Source organism: Schistocerca piceifrons, chromosome X, assembly GCF_021461385.2.
Source record: "Schistocerca piceifrons isolate TAMUIC-IGC-003096 chromosome X, iqSchPice1.1, whole genome shotgun sequence".
Classification (NCBI taxonomy): Eukaryota; Metazoa; Arthropoda; class Insecta; order Orthoptera; family Acrididae; genus Schistocerca; species Schistocerca piceifrons.
Genome location: NC_060149.1, coordinates 92,555,096 through 92,570,148, shown reverse-complemented (window position 1 = coordinate 92,570,148; position 15,053 = coordinate 92,555,096). Strand labels below are relative to the sequence as shown.

At 37.5% G+C, this 15,053-nt stretch overlaps 1 long non-coding RNA gene across 1 annotated transcript in view; it reads left to right on the top strand.

Moving 5' to 3' along the window:
* The window catches only part of LOC124721477, a 58,067-nt gene extending 43,474 nt beyond the window's left edge, over window positions 1–14,593 (top strand). Inside the window, exons 2-3 of the long non-coding RNA XR_007006336.1 lie at window positions 5,079–5,251; window positions 13,378–14,593. This is a non-coding gene — a long non-coding RNA (uncharacterized LOC124721477). The remainder of the gene's footprint in view (window positions 1–5,078; window positions 5,252–13,377) is intronic.
* Window positions 14,594–15,053: the final 460 nt, after the last annotated feature.

Below are 15,053 nucleotides of genomic sequence, written 5' to 3'. Positions count from 1 at the left end.
AGTGACAGTGGGGAAGAGATAGTAATCAAAATGAGTATCCTCAGGAATGTAGAAGACCTTGAAGAGGTGGGAATCAAATGGTTAGCTTTACTGAGGTTGTCAGGGAAGAGGCAGTTGTCGTCGAGAGGAGGGTAATGCAGGATGGGATACCAGTACCTGGGGGAGCTGACAGGGAGGACAGAGTTGAAGTGTGTACACGTCTGGCTTTGTCCTGTTCTTGCTAGTGTTTGCTATGTTAAGGATTCGCCTTGTGAGGCTGTTCTTTTTCATCCTGCTGATGTGTCCATAAAATTTCATACTTCTCGTTGTAAAGGTGCCCATTATTATTTCTATCTCTACGTAGATCTCTTTTGTTAGCCTCTTTATCCTATTTCCTTCACGAAATACTGGCCCATATATTTTCCTCGGAATTTTTCCTTCTTGCTTTTCAGTCTGTCTAATTTTGGTATGACCAAGAATCACTGTAGTTTCAGCAGCGTAGAGTGCTTCTGGTAGAACCATTGTGTTGTAATGCTTTAGTTTTGCATTGACAGAAATAGATGTTTTATTGTAGTGATTCCAAGTGAGCTTATATGCTTTCTGTAAGTCGGAAATTCTTTCTTGATTGGCTTTGTAGTTCAGTCCTGATGGTTGGATTAGCTCTCCTAGATATCTGAAGTGCACGTCTCATGCCACTTTGCTGTTCTGATTTGTAATGGGGAGATTATATGCATGCTTGCTTTCGATGTATTGAATCTTGTTAGAGATTTGTAGGCCAGTATTCTGTGAGATTTCGTGAAGATTCTCCCTTGCAGGTTTGGCTTCTTCTCTACTGTTGGTCAGAATGGCAAGATCGTCCGCGAAAGCCAGATACTTCACATTGATTCTCTGCTATTCTTTAAACCTGAGTTGAATTCCCTTTATTTCCTTTTCCCATGTCCTCACAATTTTCCCCTGGACCACGTTAAATAGAAGGGGGAGAGACCATCTCTTTGTTGTAAAGCACAAGACTACATCTGGAAGACGGCTTTCTCTTCTTGTGTAACACAGAATCGACGCTGTAATATATACCGATGTGCTATTCAACAGTCGTTCCCATTTTTCAAGGACTGTTAGTAAATATCACATATTTTCTGATTACTGTAGAATCGATACCGCATTGCTCGCGGTATTTCGACGTCTGACTAAGAAATCCAGAGAAAAAATCTGATGTCATTCATTATACATCGCATAAAACACATCAGTCCATGTAGTAACGGTACTTCAGGGGCGTCCTTACATGAAATCTGTATCATTCTCCTACCTGCCTCAACTGTGGATTCTGTAAAATTTAGCATAAATGTTCCGCGAAATAAACGTCCACATGCCTCTGAATTGCCTTGTAATCGGCGGAATCGATGTGCTACATTCTCGCATTGTAATGTCCGATCTGAGATAAATTTAGGATCGTGCATATTTGTCAAACAACCCTGAAAATTTTACATGCGCATCTGTCATATAAACCCCTGAAAAATAATACATGTCATCAAACAGATGTGCCACCTCCCGTCAAACGATTATGATCACGGAAACCTGGCAAAGTTCTCTGATTTCGTGAAGTACAGCTCTTATTGTAAAATAATATGCATTACAGGATGGATTCTAAATTTTTCGTGACAAATCCAAAATGTGTTAAAGCCATCAGCAACATTCTGTTCTTTTGTAGCACCAAATCGCCGCTGCAGTACACACTGAGATGACAAATGTCATGGGATATCTTCTAATATTGTGTCGGACTTCCTTTTGCCCGGCTTGGTGCATTGAACGGAGATTACACTGAAAAATAGGGATAAAACAACCTGCTGTCAGAAAAAAAGCGTTGTGTCTTTTATTGAAAGCCTCTCATACATAGATTTTGATTCAGTTTTACTTTATTTTATATATGGAGCTGGTCTTGCCAGTAACTATTAATCACATAAAAGTTTTGCAACTAACTGGTGGAAAAGAAAGGCTAAATTAATACTATTTTTGAAAATATTTTAGGAGTGAGACCATCCACAGAATAGCTGTAGCACTGAGTTGTCAACCAGCACACACAAAAGACAAAGAAAATTTGCTAGTTATCAAGCTAGACTACACACACACACACACACACACATGCGCGCACGCGTGCACACACACATGCAAGCATACACGCACACATCCGCGCACGCATGTGCATTTTTGCACACATACACGAGCGTGCAGGTACACACACTCCAGACAACTCACAAATGCTCTGCTATGTTGTACTGGCTGAACACACGTCTGGGATTGCATTGCGATAGGTGGACTAGAGTAGAGTGTGGATTGTGTTTGATGTCGTGGGCAGGGGAGAGAGATATGGGAGGCAGGATGAGAGGTTCAGGACGGGTAGCTGGCATCTTGGAAGGTGGCAGTAGGTTTGCTGGTTAGGAATGTGGGAGTTTGCTGTGGCAAGTGCATGGGCCAGGTAAGTGATACACAGGGACTAGAGCCGATCAGAGTGTCATTCAGGATGAACAGTGAAGCTGGTGCAGAGACGTGGATTGGGAGGGTATGACAGGAAAGAGGAAGGAGAAACGGTTGGGTAGAGGATGTAGGTTAGTGAACTTTGAGGCCAGGAGGTTTCAGGAGTGCCAGATATGTTGCAAGGATACCTCCCATCTGCACACTTCAGAAAAGATAGTGGCAGAGGGAAGTATCCAAATGGTCTGAGTTGTGAGACAGCCATTTAACTCAAGTATGTTGTGCTCAGCTGCATGTTGTGCAACTGGATGGACAATTTTCTTCCTGGCCACAGTTTCATGGACTGGATTAGGAAGTACTGGGTGGTTGGACTGGACAGGTCTTCCACAGGGATGTGAACCCTGTGGCAAGGGGAGGGAGTAGGAGTGGCATAGGTGTAGGTTGCATTGATGAGAGAATACCACTATAGGAGGGGTTGGGTTGTTTGGGGGAAGAGACCAAACTGCGAGGTCATCGGTCTCATCGGATTAGGGAAGGACAGGGAAGGAAATTGGTCGTGCCCTTTCAAAGGAACCATCCCAGCATTTGCCTGGAGCGATTTAGGGAAATCACAGGAAACCTAAATCAGGATGGCTGGACGCGGGATTGAACCGTTGTCCTCTCGAATGCGAGTCCAGTGTGCTAACCACTGCGCCATATCGCTCGGTCACTATAGGAGGGATGGGAAAGAACTTTGGCCAGGTATGTGATACACAGGGACCAGAGCTGGTCAGAGTGTCATTCAGGATGAACAGTGAAGCTGATGCAGAGATGTGGTTTGGGAGGGGATGACAGGAAAGCGGAAGGGAAAACGGTTAGGTCCAGTATACTGTGCCTCATTTCCAGGCAGGTTGTATGGGTGACAGTATAGCACTTTAGGAAGGGTGGGAAGGAACTTGGGTAGGACATCCCCGATTTCCAGCCATGATGATGGATTATCAAAGCCCTAATGAAGGATATGGTTCAACTGTTCCAGTTCTTGTTGGTACTGGGTAATGAGATACCGAAGGTGCTCCTGTGTAGCTGGTTCTTGGGTGTAGTGAGAGGATTAGAGGTGTGTGAGGATATGGCAAGAGAAATCTGCTTCTGGACTAGGTTTGGAGTAGTACCTGTCTCTGAAGGCCCTTGTGAAACCTTCAGCTTACAGGGCAATGGAGTCTGCAGGTAATCCATCCACTGGTGGCTGGGTTGTATGGGAGTGATTTTTTGGTGTGCAACAGGTGACAGCTGTTGAAATGTACGTACTGTTGGCAGTTATTGGATTTAATATGGACAGAGATACGGATGGAGTCATCAGAGAGGTGATGCCACAGTAGGACTAGGTGAGAGACAAGATGGGAGAGAAGATGTTGAGGTTTCGGAGGAATGAGGATATGGTGTCTTGGCCCCAAGTTCGGATGATGAAGGCGTCATCAGTGAACCTGAAACAGACAAGAGGTTTAGGGTTTTTGGAAGTTAGGAAGGTTTCCTCTAGAAGGCCCATAAAATGGTTGGCATGGGAAGATGCTGTTCGTGACTGTGCCGCAGGAATCTGAAGGATGTTGAAGGAGGTAGTGTTCAATAGCAGCTAGGCCATGGGTATGAGGGATGTTCATGTATGGGGAGATGGCATCAACAGTGATGAGTAGGAATCCAGGAGGTAAAGGGGTGGGCATGATGTAGAGTCTATGAAGGAAGTGGTTAGTAACTTTGATGTGAGATGCTGGGTTTCAGATAACTGGTTGGAGATATTGGTCAACCAGAGTAGAAATTCTTTTTGTAGGAGCACAATAACCACCTACAATGCAGCATCCAGAGCTGTGGGTTTTGTGTAGCATGTAGAAAGCGGAGGTGCAGGGTATCATTGGAGTGAGGACGGAGATGGTATCACAGGAGAGTTTCTGAGATGGGTGTAAGGATTTCAGTAGGGATTGAACACTATATTGTACTTCTGGGATAGGATCACTATGACAGTTATGTAGGTGGAGAAGTCAGAGAGTTGGCAGAATCCTTCTGTCAGTAGTCACTGTGATTCATGACAGTGGTGTCTGCAGGAAGGATGATTAGGTCAGGATATTATTTGAGGTTGCTGATGACTGTCCATTCTTCATTTTGCTCATTTTTGATGAATATCTCTTTTAAGTTACTACATTGCCACATGAGATTAATCCATGAGGTAACAAGCATAAACAAAATGACACTAGTGTTCAAGTCAGTCCAATAGGAGCTAATTCTAAGTGCACATTATGCTAAGTCGGACTTCTTGATTACTGCCTATGGGGTGACTCTATCAAGCAACTGTGAACCACATGAACAATGGTGTATATTTTGGTATCATCAGGTCATTTGTAATTGATACTGCACAGCATCATTGTGAGATTAGTAATTTAGTGGCTTGCTGTGAACTTGTTGGAGGTATGTGAGTTGTTGCCGATGTAGGTGTGACTGAGACCTTGCTTAGCATGTTTATATCATTAGTAAGTATTAAAAATTTTGAACTATCCATTAAAGTGTTAATTGAGGGAGTAATTTCATATATGTTTTCCAATTTTGGAATTAAAAACAATCTGTGCTGTCTCATTTTCATAATAACAAAAATGCATTCTGTTTTTCAGATACAAAAAAACTGGACTGCTATTTGTTTTTCATCATATATTTTTATGGGTTGGCGATGTGCACTAGAAATTCGTGAACTGACCATAACAAGTGATATGCAGATGTAATGGATAGTAACGAAAAACATTTAAGAGTTGACTTCTGAATCTCGCAAGTTTTGTAACACTCCAGGGTAAGTTATTTGCATATTTCATAGAACACTGCACATACTGACCACTTATATCAGTGACTTTGGTTGTAAGAGAGACTGGAACACAGTGGGTCATGGGGCATAGTGAGAAATTGTTAATATAAAATATAGGACTGCTAGGATGTCATCATAGTTTTGCAAATTTATCCTATACTCTCTCATCATTTAGAGGCCTGAGAAAACTAGATGAATTGTGACTTGTATGTTTTACCATGCTCCTCTGTAAATTTTGCCATCTCTTCTCAATTTTGTAGAAACCAAATGTCGAGAACGTAAGTACTTATCATAGGTATTGTCTCTTCATACAATATAAAGTACAGAATTATAACATCTGTGTATGACTGAATAAATATATTTAATTGTATTGATGCGGTATGGGGCAGAGTGTAAAATGTTTTCTGGACAGAGTCAGCATACGTGCAGAAAACAAAAGATGGTTTGCTATAGAGAAATAAAAACTAGTCTTGGTCTAACATCTGCTGAAGAAATGAAGAAAACTGTGAACAGTGTAATTCAAGATGGTGTGAAAGTTCTGGCAGCTGTAAAATGACATAAAATCCCTAGACAGACTCTAAAAAGAATAGTTATCTTGGTAATATACTGGTAAAAAAGGTGCAGTAGTTGGAAGTGTACCAGAAAATACTGATAATGATACAAACACGGCAGATATAACAGACAACAACACCATAAGCACTATCCAGCTGTAATCCTCCCTGTGACTAGTACCATTTTAAACAGTTCAAGACACTTGGTATCACCAAAGGAAACTCGACCTTTTTGAAAAGCATCCATTTGTAAGACAACAGCTTAGCATGGAAGAAAAAGAGAAAGGACAAGAATTCTTACTGACATCCTGGAAAAGCAGCAGCTTCTAGAATGTGGAAATGGGAAGAAAAAAAATTGGCCAAACTATCAAAATTCAAACAACCAATAACTCCATTTGTAAAAATGTCAGAAGGCAACTTCAGCCAGAGAGCAGCTAATGCAGCTCTGCTAGTCTTCAGATGAGTGACAGTCATGATAATTTGAGTCTTCATGACATGGAAGAATTTAGCATAGAAGTTGAGCTCAAAGAGAATGACTGTGTTATTGAGAAAGTGTCAACCAAAAGAAAAGAAATTCCATTTCACCATTTCATAGCACATGTCAATTCAATTAATAAAAATTAAAGGACTTCAACTGTGACTAATCTCCAGAAGTTGTGTAAATTTGACTGACATATTTTGCTTGCTGCAGATGCAGAAGCACATAAAATTAGCTTCACACATGTCATTTGTAGACTACCAAAGATTTCCACAGTCGACTGCACAAAACAAATTGTAGCAATGTCTCTTCTTATTGACACGGGTACTTTACAATATTTAGTGATTTTATTATTTAGCAGTTCAACATATCACACAATGTTTACTAAGGAAAATAAATGTGTACAGTCTGTCTTCTATTGCTGTTTTTTAACTCACTGTGCCCCATGCCTGTGGTCACTGTGCACCATGATAGGGCTAAAGTGGGCAATTTCACATCATTTTGCTGTATCTAAAATTTTTATTAGAACAAACATATAACATGAGATAGAAACTAGATGGCTTAGGCTTCCTACATTACATGAAATAATCCATAAGTATCATCTAATTTTACCACAGAGTATTCTAAAACAGAAAATGTGACATCCATGCTCCAGTCTGTCCTAATTATATTAAGTAACCTTGGATTTGAATTATTAACTGCAGTTGACACATATATACATATCTGTACAGATCTACAAAACAAAAATGACACCTTTTTAAAAAAAATTGTTTCTGTTGTCTATCAGCAACTTTTATTCACTGATGAAACAGTTAAGTATTTAAATTGTGAATAGTGGAAATTATTATTATTGCTAGCGCTATAGTTGTCAGTGCTTCTCTCAGTAAGCTGCAAACAACAAGCTTTTTATGAAACAAAATTTATTGTGACTTTGTTACTTGGATAAATTAGTGTTTAGAAGTTCGCTATACATTGCACAAATGCTCTATGAGATATCACGCTCATCTATCTGCACTTTGATAATTCTGTTTGTCTTGACCATTGTATTAATTCACTTTACTATCCCTTATGCATTTTGGCATTACACCATTTTCAAAGGTTCTACAAAAAATTTATATCAATGAGAGACATTTGATAACAACCAAAATAATATGTAGACCAAGAAAAATGCATAAAATTTAACAATCACCTAAAACATAACAATGTTATGAATAACAAAAAGCAGAATGAATCCATCCAATATAGGCACAGTATGTTGTCAACTTATTGTAAGTGTAACCTTATGAAACTGCGATACAAGCAAAACAGACCACCAGGTGGCACTTCGTGCATGGCGGTGATGACTTATCACATTTTACCTGGGTGAATTTTTGATGTTCACAAAATGCAAATTACAGTTATACAGCCAAAATTTTGTATGTCATAACCAACATGCATGAAGTGCCATCTCACAGCATGTTTTACTTAAGGTATTACCTACATTAGAAGATACAGTGTTATTCACAAACACATGAAGACATGAAATACAAAATTTTCAAATATTTTGTGTACTTAGATTACAGCAGTGCAATAAGTCTTTTATGACATACTGATACCTGTATTTTTAATGTTTCACTGATGAAAACCTTAATTAACAAATGATAAGATTTTGGAATTGATCACAGTCCTCAGTTTGAGGCCTGGTGGTGATCAAACTAAAGACACAGATGATTTTGCAATGACTTGAATATGGATTTTCATCCTCCATTACTGGGTGGAGAATTCTAGGACTCTTCCTCATAAGACATAGGAAGTCGCCACTAACAATATCTGTATGGTACTACTACTATGACCAACTTGGGTAGGGAAATCTAGCTTGATACAAATAAATGGCAAAAGGATCTCTAGACCACTTTTCCTGTCAGATTCTTTCCAGAAATTTATAGTAAAATCACAACAAATTAATAATCCCTCCCTTCTGACTGACAGAGAGCACAATAATTCATCAAAATTTTTCATGAAAATTTCTGTCAGCCAGTGGAGACCTATATACTGTAGCAATCAAAAATGTTACTTTTCCCACTAGCAACTCGTATGTGGACACTTCCACATCCTGATCTATGCAGAATTTACTTAGTTCTACATTTCTGTTTTTATATCCCCTTTTTATGAATGTGATAACTCCTACTTTATTCAGACTGGATACTTCAATATGCACCTTACTTGTAATCTTTATACCTATGGTTATATGGTGTTAGGACAGAAAAATTACAATTTCTTTCCTACTACTAAGGCCAGTAAATAAATTAATGACTCTGCCCCCTGATATTCTGATGAAACAAGTTGATTTCACTTTCCCCTCTATTATAATTTTTTTTAATGCTGTCTCTCTGAATTCTGAATTTGACCTAATGCAGGTGTCTCACTTGACCTCAGTAACTGCAGGAATTTTCCTTTGTGTGCTGGTGGCCTCCCTTATGTTTTCTGCTAGTAGATCTCCTACCTTCTCCTTACATTTCCTATTCAAGTGTAGGCCATCTTCCAATAGCAACTACTGGAACAGAACCAGTATGATATTTGGCATCCATCAGAAGAAACCCTGTCAGATTTACTTCCTTTACAGCAGAGTTAATCCATGGCCGTTCATGACGCCACAGAGCCTTCACAGAACCCAAATTTGTGAACTTGGTAGCTGCTCCTATTTTGTACATGTCACCCATAATGCCATAATTTTTTATTTTTAGCCAGTCTGTTTCCAGTTCACCCTATTATCAAAACCTGACCTTCTTTGTTAAAATCCTTGCATATTTGTTCCAGGTTTTCAGATACATGGCTAAAGGCATGAACTCGGTTTCACAAAACTTGTGACCTGGTACTCCACACCTAATTTTTCCTGTAGCTGCTGGCCTACACCATTCCATGACTGCTACCTAACAGGAGAGCTCTTCTTTCCCTGCTCTGATTTTCACCCAACTTATTAGTATGTTTCTGTTTTGCTGCTCCTTACATTTCTTTACATCTGTATGAGGCTCTGCCTGCTCTGATTCTGATAGCAGATTAAATCTACTGCTGAAATCAATTTCAAATTTGCTAATTAACTTTACCTCTGTTCACCCATTACTTGCCACCTTTTCCCAGCACCCCGTGTCTCTTTCCCCTTTTAGGTGTCAAAATTCAAATTTTGCATTTACAAATGAAAAATAAATTTATGTTATTCTGTCTGTATAATTCTCATGCATAATATTAGACATAGATTTATGATTGTAAGTGCAATAAGAAAAATTACACGTATTAACAGTTTTTACCTTATTTCACATGACGCTAACTCTTACACTAACATAATTACATTTACGTTATATTTATAAGAATAAGAAATATGTAAATCAGCTTCAAATTTGTCATTTATGTATTTATTTATGTTAGCAGAATTTAAATTTGGGTACATCCATGTGTCTAGTACTGTATTTCCTATCAGTCAGGTGTAGGGGAAATTATTTAATTCTGTTTTAAATGCTGTAAAATTTCAGTTTCACAAAATGAATGCTTGATGATATTTTGCATGTTTAATTTATAGCAAGTATTTTCAGTGAAAAAGCCCTGATGGGTTCCAGATTTTGGCAGAACTAGACTTTCTTTTTTCATAGATACATTCACATGTTTTACACTACAATTTTTTCTGCAACTTTCAATAAAGGTTTTAGTTTTCACATTCAACAATTTTCATTTAATACTTCATTTTATAGAGGGGTTAACAACAGTACAGGCATGGAAAAATTTCTTGTTAATGTGATTATTATAAAAATTATATAAGTGTCATATTTTTCACATTGTGGCTAAAATACTGTTAACAATATGTAAATTTTATATTAAAATATTTGTTGTTTTTTTTGTACTAGGAAATATGGCAAGTGCACCAATTACACAAAATTAATTGTGTGTTTGTGAGGTGAATTAAAAACAGTTTTCTGCATTATGTTAAGAAATTCATTAATCAAAGTGGGTACTATCAGTTCCTGTTGTAACTGAATCATGCTGTTGTATGCTTTCCTGAAATCATTTTTATCTTATCCCATAACAATTTACTCTCATTCTTAAAATTATTCATCTTGAATACAGTACAAAATTATTTGATAATCCAGAATCAGGTTTCACTTTGCAGTGGAGTGTGCACTGGTTTGAAATTTCCTTGTACGTTAAACAGTTTTTATCTGGCAGGAAGTTTCAGATCAGTGCACACTCTACTGCAGAGTGAAAATTCACTCTGGAAATAGTCCATCAGGCTGTGGCTAAGCCAAGTCTCCACTATATCCTTTCCTCCAGGAGTGCTAGTCCTGCAAGGTATGCAGGAGTACCCCTGAGAAGGTTGGAAGGTAGGAGAGGAGCTTAAGGTGAAAGTCAAGATGTAAGTGTGGGTCTTGGGTCATGATGGATAGTGCAGTTCGTAGATCACTTTCCTGTGAAAAGCTAAGGTCCCACTTTCAAGTTCCCATCTGGCATACACTTTTACCCTGGCATTCCTTAAATGTTCTCAGCATATACATATTGTTTGACTTTTATAGGTACAGACTAAAAGGATGAGTAGAGGACAATGATACAAGCAAATAATTCCAATAAACAATGGACTGGAAGCCAATGGTTTCCTTGGTGTATTGCATTATGGTTCAGATGCCCGAGGCAGGATTTGAACCTGCGACCGTAGCAGTGCCTAGAACCGGTCGGCCACCGCGGCCAGTGTGATGCACTATGACTGAGTAAATGAACACCTTATAACAGAGTCAGTGATGGTCCAAACTGCAGATATACACTTGAGGAAAATAAAGTACAAATGTTCCACATGGTCACTGCTCATTGGAAGACACCCTTCAGCATGTCTCCTCATCGATGCCCGTACACATTCAAAAACCACAAGCATGTTCTGAATCCCCGATGTTATTCAATCCGTATATTGAGCCAGCAGTAAAGGAAACAAAAGAAAAATTTGGAGTAGGAATTAAAATCCATGGAGAAGAAAAAACTTTGGGGTTCACCGATGACATTGTAATTATGTCAGAGACAGCAAAGGACCTGGAAGAGCAGCTGAACGGAATGGACAGTGTGTTGAAAGGGGGATATAAGATGAACATCAACAAAAGCAAAAACGAGGATAATGGAATGTAGTTGAATTAAATCCGGTGATGCTGAGGAAATTAGATTAGGAAATGAGACACTTAAAGTAGTAAATGAGTTTTGCTATTTGGGGAGCAAAATAACTGATGGTCGAAGTAGAGAGGCTATAAAATGTAGACTGGCAATGGCAAGGAAAGCGTTTCTGAAGAAGAGAAATTTGTTAACATCGAGTATAGATTTAAGTGTCAGGAAGTCGTTTCTGAAAGTATTTGTATGGAGTGTAGCCATGTATGGAAGTGAAACATGGACAATAAATAGTTTAGACAAGAAGAGAATAGAAGCTTTTGAAATGTGGTGCTACAGAAGAATGCTGAAGGTTAGATGGGTAGATCAAATAACTAATGAGGAGGTATTGAATAGAGTTGGGGCGAAGAGAAATTTGTGGCACAAGTTGACTAGAAGAAGGGATCGCTTGGTAGGACATATTCTGAGACATCAAGGGGTCACCAATTTAGTATTGGAGGGCAGTGTGAGGGGGGTAAAAATTGTAGAGGGAGACCAAGAGACGAATACACTAAACAGATTCAGAAGGATGTAGATTGCAGTAGGTACTGGGAGATGAAGAAACTTGCACAGGATAGAGTAGCATGGAGAGCTGCATCAAACCAGTCTCTGGACTGAAGACCACAACAACAACAAGGTACCACTTTGTAATTCATGACTTACTTGCAGCATTTTGAAACAGATGTAGCAGTAGGTATTAACAGGGCTGTAACATCAAGTGCTGTGTCACTTCCGTTAGTTTGCATTAATTAGCTGATCAGTTAAAATATTTAAGAATAGCCTGTTTGCAGGGAAGGACAGCAATCATTTTGGAACTATTTAAAATTTGCCAAGTTAATGGTTGCATTGGTCCTTATTCTGACATGATCCTTCTCTGAAAATAGAATGAACTCAAAAGTGTTTAATTTGTCCTGAATACATAAATGAGTCTGTTTCTCTTCATAACATGGCATGTTGTAGTACTGGCCTCATTATCAAAGAAACTGTGCAATTAATTGAGAAATCATCATTTTTAAATTCATTTAAAAAACTAATCGTACAGTTAGTAGATTTTGCTTCACAAAAAAGACAGAAATTTTGCTATTGAGTTAGGAAACAAGAAATAATGGGGAAGAACTAAGCAAAACAAAGGAAGTAAATAAATCTAGTTTCATATTATCTTTACCATTTTTGCCTCCAACTGACATGATTTCTGTTTTCTCTCCTTTTCTTTTTGGTTTACCTTCTGATATTTGCACATTTTAAGATACAAGTATTACTTGTTTAGACTGTAGCTCAGATGGCCATCCGATGTCCAAAGATCCTCATAATAGTCTATTTTTCTCTTAAAATTGGCTATGAGTACAAATTTTTACAATGAAACATATCTAATTTAAGAATAGACATAACTTCCTCTCCCAACATCTAAATTAATGTTATGTCTTTTCTTTTGCTGTCTATTACATTCTGATTACCTGTTTTCGTAATGGTACATAGCCACATGTAATATCGGACATTGCTGTAGAATTATGCCACTGTTCCTCCTTGCTTTCATGATAACTATTCTTTATTAAATAGTTAACTTCTACTCTGAGGCCAATGACATTACATGTTTTACACTTTAGGCATAATGACCATTATAGATATCATGATGGATTATATATAAATATTCTCAGGCAATGTAATATAATCTGATGATGAGTTTGAGATCTCAACTAATAGCACACTAAAGACATCAACTTCACAACTGTTGGTGTATTTTCCAACATGCCTTTCACTAAATATAATAATTACAAAATTATTAGCTCAAGAAGAGAATTCATGTATTTTATAGGCTAATTAGACTAACTGACCTGAGCAGTAATGGTAAGTGGGTTGTAATAAATGTTAAATGAATGGATTTATTAATGCCATATGTTTGTTTAAAGCTTTGCCAAGTCTTTTTGCTTTTGTTCCAGGCAATGAGTTATGCAGTCACTGTTATATTTACAGTGTTGGTTCTAAATTGCTTGGGCTATATCTCAACAGAAGAGACTTCACTTATGAGATCAAAACCTGCAGGTACTCATTACAAGCTGCATACATTGCATTCCCTGGTCAGCCAGTACCTGAAACATGCTTCCAAATTCAGCACAACAGTAGACTTTACTGTCCCACTTTTCTCATTTAAGTTTCCTCTTGGTGAACAAAACAGTAGTACAGCTATCATTCAGCAAAATTTGATTGGGCAATTGATTTATTTTTTTATTACTGCAATTTCATTTATTGCATCAATTTCTGTACCCTATTTTATTAACAAAGTGAAACAAAATGAAGATACACCAAAATTACAACTAGAAATAGATTACTGTAATAAAAAGTATCATAACCACTATATGTGGCAATTATTATGTGAAATCAATGAAAATGTGGTAAAGCACAACAGAATTCCAACAGCAGAATCTTATACATAAACAGAGTATACTTTCAGAATCTAACTGTGCTGATTTTGAATTTGTGGTACTTTAATGAAAAAGGAGGTTACTGATGATTTCTAGCTGCATTTCTGAAATAATGAAATGAACCAGTTCTTGAACGGTATATCTGTGGCGTTGACATTGGAATTGGTGACCCCTTTTAAAAATTGTATATCTTGTATTGTATCAGTAAAATAATTGCCTTAAAACATGCTGTAAATTTGTTTGCAACCTGTTTTCAAGTGCATGTATACTAAAGCCACAGAAAACAAACCTGTATGTATAAATTAAGAAATTACCCTATGTATTCTCGAATTATTTGCTACAGATATGACTGACACATTAAAGTGCTCTGAATGATGTTCTATCATGGGCAAAAGAATAGGTTTTAATTGAGAAATGGCTGACTCTATTGTTTTCAACTGTTTAGAAAGGGGACACTTAAATTTTAATTATGTTAATATAAATAAACATTGTGGGCATTTCTAAGAAAACTTTGACTATTTACAGCCAGTACGTTTTCTTTTATGAAGTGAAAACATTCCAGGAATGCAGGAAGAAAATTTCTCAAGCCGGCACAGACATGGCTCTGAAATCAATTAAAATTTGTTTATGTTATTTTCTTGCATGTTGCTCAATATTTTAAATCTGTGGTAAAGATTTTTACTAAAGTGCTTTAAGTAATCAAGTTATGTGTGAATAAACATGGATACTGTTATGTCTTTAAAAAAAATTCATTTTTGGAAAGTGTATCACAAAAGGAAATTCATCCAGAATTGGTGAAAATTTAGAAGGAGGCTGGTTCTTAATTTTCAACAGTTGAGAAATGAGCAGCTGAATTTGAATCTAGTCTACTTCTCCTGAGGATGGTCCACAACCACAGAAAGAAAAATGCCCAATATGGTACTGAACAATTGTCAATTACAGATACATGAAATAGTTCATGTCATAGACATTACAGAATAGACATTACAGAAGGAAGAATGTGGCGGATTTTACTTGACAAATTATCTACATTACATAAGATATGGGCTGAATTTGTAGAATGCTGACAAAGAGAAATTGGGAAAGTGAATTTTTTAGTGACTGGGTTTGTCCACTAATTTGTTATAATGGATGGATATAGATCATCCTCTACTTCATGTGAAAAGTGAAGTAGTATCAATTGCAACATGCTG